Below are 6,000 nucleotides of genomic sequence, written 5' to 3'. Positions count from 1 at the left end.
TCTGGTAATGTCTCCATTGTTACAAGCTTCTATTGCTAAAAAAGCAATGAAAGTACCTTTCCTTTAAAAACTTTCAGGTCTGCGCTTTTTTTAAGGACTTGGAAATAGAAAATCCCAACCAGCTTCAAAACCTTCCAAAAGAAAACTTCCAGGGGGTCTTGAAGTCATTCATGAAAACTACAAAAATACACATCTCCTGATTTGTTTGCAAGACTAAATGATGGGCATAAAAAGTAGACAGATTCCACCAAAAATGGTTTCACATTTGGCAAATGGGTTTAAAATATGAATGTCGCTATTTAGAAAGCACAGCCCAGGAGACACTCCTTCCATTTGGATTTACGGATTTTTGCGATATGAAAATTCGTTTTCAGCTCTAATAGCCTTTCAAAGCAAGTATGGGAATAACTCTACATAGATCAAGACCCTGGAATTGCTGCAGCCCAGGGGGGAATAACCTACCCTTTTAGGGAAAAATAAAAAACAAAAAAACCCCAAAAAAGAAAACCCGGGATATCCAGTTGCATTGCTGTCAGGAAAAAAATACTATTAAGAAAGTTTTAAACGAAAGGTTGGCTGTAAATACTGTTAGAAAATAAAATAACATTTAAAAGTAGCGTCTATTTCATCTTTATGCCCTTTAAAAATTTCTGGTTTTTATATAAGCTTACCCTGATCATAATACATTCGTAAATAATTATGTAATTTATAAATACATTTCCCCAGTTGGAGACCTCTGCTCTTAACGGCTGTCTGTGAATTCCCGGTCCCTCTCTACCCTGAAGTTTCAGTTTCTTGATGGTGGGCAGGCGGGTGAAGAAAAAGCAAGGCTGGCTGCCCTGCTCTTGGCCCCTAGGGGGAAGCAGAGGGAAGCAAACAGGAGCTTTGCAACCTCATCAGAAAAACAGCCGGAGAAGGGCTGGCCTAGGAGACACCTTTCTCCTCAACCTTCCTTGTCATCCCTCCCAGGGATGGACGACCCAATAAGGGAGGTAAGCATGGGCTTACCTGTGCTTACTTACTAAGCCGTAGTGAACAATTTCACCTGGGTTCACGGACCCTGACTTGAGGAGGGACTGTTTCTCACCCTGCTTGGTTGCTACTCCATCCCACTGAAATCTTCCCTGGCCTGCCACCCTGAGGATGAGGATGCTGCAGCTGAGGGTGGCCACCAGAGGAGGGCAGTGGCCCATGCCTCCTGAAACCCAGTCCCCCAGGCACTTCTGCTTTCTAGGCCCTGCTCTTTTCCTGTCTGCCCTGGGCTTTGGAGTGAAGGCTGGCTGTCACCGTTATCGCTGGGCCTCTGAGAACACTTCCGGAGGGATATACTAAGTGCTTTCATGGTGGGGTCTGGGCTTGGGGCCTCGCTCTCTAGCAATGGACCTAGGTAACTAGTTTGGGGTTCCTTCTTATTGCTTCAGACCAGGCTTCAGTACTTGAGCCTCCTAACCTATCTGCAAGACTCCTCCCCTCCCATCCACCACACCTGGCAGAGCCAGGATTAAAATTCAGACCTCCCCCTCAGTCTGGGACATCTTCCACCTCTTCCCAGATCGAATTCCCTCCTCTGGGAGGCCCCAGTTGCTCCCTCTCACATCCCTGTTTCCTTTCTTCCACTGAATGTATCACCATCTGAAATGATTGAGTTTATTATGTTTCCTTGTTTATCTTTGTCTCCCTTCTAGAATGGAAGCCCCATGAGGATATGGACCACGCGTGTCTTGTTCACTGAATGCCTGGCACAGAATTGCTATTGTTGTTTTTAGCTGCTGTCCAGTTGGCCCCTGACTCATGGCAAAACACTGGAAGGAAACGCTGCCCAGTCTTCCTCCGTCCCCATGGTCGCTTGCAGATCAGGCTGTTGTGATGCATAGAGTTTTCACTGGCTGATTTTTGGAAATAGATCTGGCCTTTCTTCCTAGTCCATCTCGGTCTGGAAGCTCTGCTGAAACCTGTTCAACATCATAGCAACATGCAAGCCTCCACCGATAGACAGGTGGTTGTGCCTGAGGTACGCTGACCAGGAACTGAACCTGGGTCCCCTGCATGGAAGGTGAGAACTCTACTGTTGAACCGGTGTTTTCAGTGCCTTATTGGCATAGAGTTGTTGTTAGTTGCGGTTGAGTCAACTGACTCATAGCAACCTCATGTGCATAGAGTAGAACTGCTGCACAGGGTTTTCAAAGCTATGACCTCTTGGAGAAGATGGTCAGGCCTATCTTCCAAGATGCCTCTGGGTGGGTTTGAACTGCTAACCTTTGGGCTAGTAGCTGAGCATTTAACAAACAGGGACAGAGTAAACAACCCATTGCTGTTGAGTTGATTCTGACTCATAGCAACCCTATTAAGGACAGGGTAGAACTGCCCCCATAGGGTTTCCAAGGAGTGGTTGGTGGACTCAAACTCAGAGTACCAAACCAACCAAACCCATTGCCGTCGAGTTGATTTTGACTCATAGCGACCCTAAAGGGCAGAGCAGAACTGCACCATAGGGTTTCCAAGTCGATGCGAACTGCCGACCTTTTCTTAGCAGCCGTAGCTCTTAACCACTACACCACCAGGGTTTCTGAACTCAGATGAGGGGCTTATAAATACCTCTTGAACTGAAGAAAGAACAAATGGAGGACCCAAGATGGCTTCAAAGAACAATCGGAGTTGCTGGGGTGATCACTTCTTAATGAAGTTGGTTCCGCCTCCTGGGACTTCTTTGACTGCAAAGAGCTCCAGGCTCCCCTCCCCCAGGAAGGCTAGCCCTAAGAATCAAGCAGCCTGGTAAACACCCAGCCAGGTTTCACTGAACACCAGGAACGGCTTAACCAGGGGAATAAAGTGAGTATTAGGCCTAGATACCTTGAGAATCAGTGTTTAAAAAACCTCTCTGATAATTGGAAATCGGCTAATCTCGTGCTAAAATTAGGAGGGCCTGGAGGCAGGGATGCTCTGGTTTCCCAAGCTCTATTTGGAAGGTTTAGGAAACTGGAAGTGCCTTAGGAAGCTCAGCCTTTGTAGCAGCCAACTCCAAGGAAAAGTCAAAAATGAATGCATTTGGGACGTGTCCCTGCAAAGCATATTCGTATTTCCTGAAAAGTATGAATTTCATTATTAGTAGCAATAATGATTTTTTGTAAATGTTGAATCCCCAAAAGCGCATAGTTCCCAATCGTAAGGCTCAATGAGTTTCCATAAACTGAACACACCCCTGTGGTCAGCCCCCAAAAGACCCCCCTTATGATCCCTGCAGTTACTCCTCCTCCCAAGGGTAACATAACTGTCATCCCAACTTCTAGCACCACAGATAGGTTTTATCAAAACCGTTTTGGGCCTTGATTCCAGGTTTTCAAACTGAAATGCCCCAAGGGCCTGACAGGTATCGTTGATGATGCGCTGGGCCAGGTGAGACCGTGGCTCCTTGTGAGCACATAGAAACGCAAGCCCAGTGTTGGCAGGTAATGTGATCTTGCAAGATAAGCTAGAATTCTGGGATTTTATGTGAAATCTCATGACTCTTGAGTGCTGGCACCTCCAAAAATTTAAAACACTGTGGGGGTCCCCTCCATCCAGGCCAAAAAAAAACATGTCTTTGGGGCACCTTTGGTCTACAGACTGCCAGTGAGGGTGCGTTCGAGGGGCTGCCAACCAGTGTGGGAGCGGGTGTGACAGCATACATCACAGAGAGTGTCCAGGGCGGGGGCCAAGGAAGGCCTTGCGATGAACAAAGGTTCAGAGCACCTGGGAAGACACATTGGACAAGAAGAACAAGGGCATCGCAGGTCAAGGAGGATCAGGCGCAAAGGCCAGGAAACTGGTCCCGGCAAGAGGTGGTCAGGATCTGCAGAGCGATTTGGTGTGGCTGCAGCTTGGCAGTGGCCGTGGACATGGTGGTGGTGGTGGGGGGGCTGGAGGCGGGAGGGGAAGGCTAGAGATGTAGGCAGAAGCCAGGTCACCTAGGACGTGGAATGGCAAACGCAGGCATTTAGACCTTTTCCTGCAGGCAACGGAGAACTCTTGGGTTAGGTTTAAACAGAGGCGTGATGGGCTGATTTCCCTGGCAGCAAGAGGGTGATGCCATGGTGGGGAGGGGAGCTGGGGTAGGGGCTGGGCTGGGGAGGAGCAGGGAGACAGAAGGCTGTTGGGAGGTCTGGCATATGGTAGTGGGCTTCCCACTACCAGGGCTCCCATCTGTCCAAGGTAATGACAACTATATTACTAAATAAAAATATCCACACTATCCAAGGGGCTTGCTAATGAGTTTGGATTCATTTGAGAAGGGTGTGCAGACCCATGGAGTGGCCCCCTCCAGTGATGAAATTTTCACCTGTTGTCCACATCTTCAGTTGGTTGTAAGGCCCAGCACCAGGTCAATCAGAACTTCGGGTCCCTGCACCCTCCGAGCCTGCTTCTCCCAAGGAGCCGGTCTCAGCCAACTGCAGCCCTGCCCTTGCTGATGCTCTTGCCAAACACTTTGGAGCTGTCTTGTTCTCATGCCCCACATTGATCCTTGAACAAATCCTGCTGCCTCTGCCTTGAAAACAGACCCAGAGTCTCCACTGCCATTGCCACCAGCTTGGGCTGCGCCACTAGTATCCTTCACCTGGATTCACTCATTTGCCTCCTTCCCCCGTTCCCCAACACAGCAGCCTGAATGGTCCTGTTAGGACCTGACCCTAAGTCCAGTCATGTCTGCCCTCTGTTCAGAAGCTCCTCAGGCTCCCACCTCTCTCGAAGTAAATGTCAGAGCCCTGGGAATGGCCTACAAAGACCCATGTGATCTGCTCCCTCCCTTTCTTCTACTCTCCCCCTTGCTCTCTCAGCTCTAGCCACATCAGTCCTTTATTCTCCTACCTCAGGGCCTTTGCACTGGCTGCTCCCTCTGCCCAGAGCTTTCTTTCCCCAGACAGCCCCATGATTCACTCCCGTACCTCCTTCGAGTCTTTGCTCAAATCTTACCTTCCCTGTGAGGTCTTCCAAGTCCCTACTCTCCTTACTTTCTATCCTCCCTCCCTGCTTTGTTCTTCTCCCTGGTTCTTATCACCTAAGAGCTTGAAAGCAGTCTACAATCTACCTAACTGATTTTGTTCCTGGTTTCTCTCCTCCTCAGTGCCTCGCATAGACTCAGTGCTCAGTGAATGAGTATCTTAGGTGGAAGTGTCAACCCCCTCTGTGCTTCCTCTGGGTATTCACCCATATTATACTGGCTGTCCTAGCCCTGAATGCCCAGGACAGTGTTTTCAGCTGTGGGTCACCAAGCCCTGTGCACATGCCTACCAACCACTGTCTCAAGCCCAAAGAAGTACCATGTTACACATGCATCTGAGGCAGGAGATTTCAAGTGTGTATAGACACTCTTGTGATGAATATTGCATGCCCGTTTAAAAGTGTTACTGAATTTCTTGCAGATGTTTGGCTATATTTTCTCTGTCAACCAATACCCTCGACACCATTACTATTGCATCGAGGTCCTCCCTCTCAAAAGAGTTGGGAACCCCTTGCCTCAGGCTGGAAAAGGGCTCTAATAAACAAATCTGGAGACCCCTGGCTATCTTTCATCTGTGTTCCTGCCAGAGATGTTGCCCATAATGCTTTATTCTCACCTACCCTCAGGCACAGCAGAAGCTGACAGTGAGCACAGGCTCGCCCACCGGAGTAAGACAACTCATAGTCTGTTAACCTTGAATTCTGCAAGCCCTGCCGCTCTGCAAACTGGGAGGAGAGGGGAGGGGGTGTGGGAGCCGCTCTCAAGCTTGGGCAGAATGCAAATGAGCCCTTGCAATCAACATGCAATTAATTGTTGCACACCCTGTGCCCGGGGCACCGTTTGCCATACGCTTGCGCTGTGCAGGGAGTCCAAGGAACAGGGTCAGCTTCAGAGCAAAGGTGGGGATGGGGCACTCACACTGGTGAGTCCACTTAGCATGAGAGTATCCAAAAAGGTTTGTCCTAGTTTGGTCAACCCCTGTTGGTCCAGATGTTAATAACAGTGGCTACCCTTTATTTAGCACC

Source organism: Elephas maximus, chromosome 12 (genome assembly GCF_024166365.1).
Source record: "Elephas maximus indicus isolate mEleMax1 chromosome 12, mEleMax1 primary haplotype, whole genome shotgun sequence".
Classification (NCBI taxonomy): Eukaryota; Metazoa; Chordata; class Mammalia; order Proboscidea; family Elephantidae; genus Elephas; species Elephas maximus.
This window is presented reverse-complemented; position numbering follows the sequence as displayed.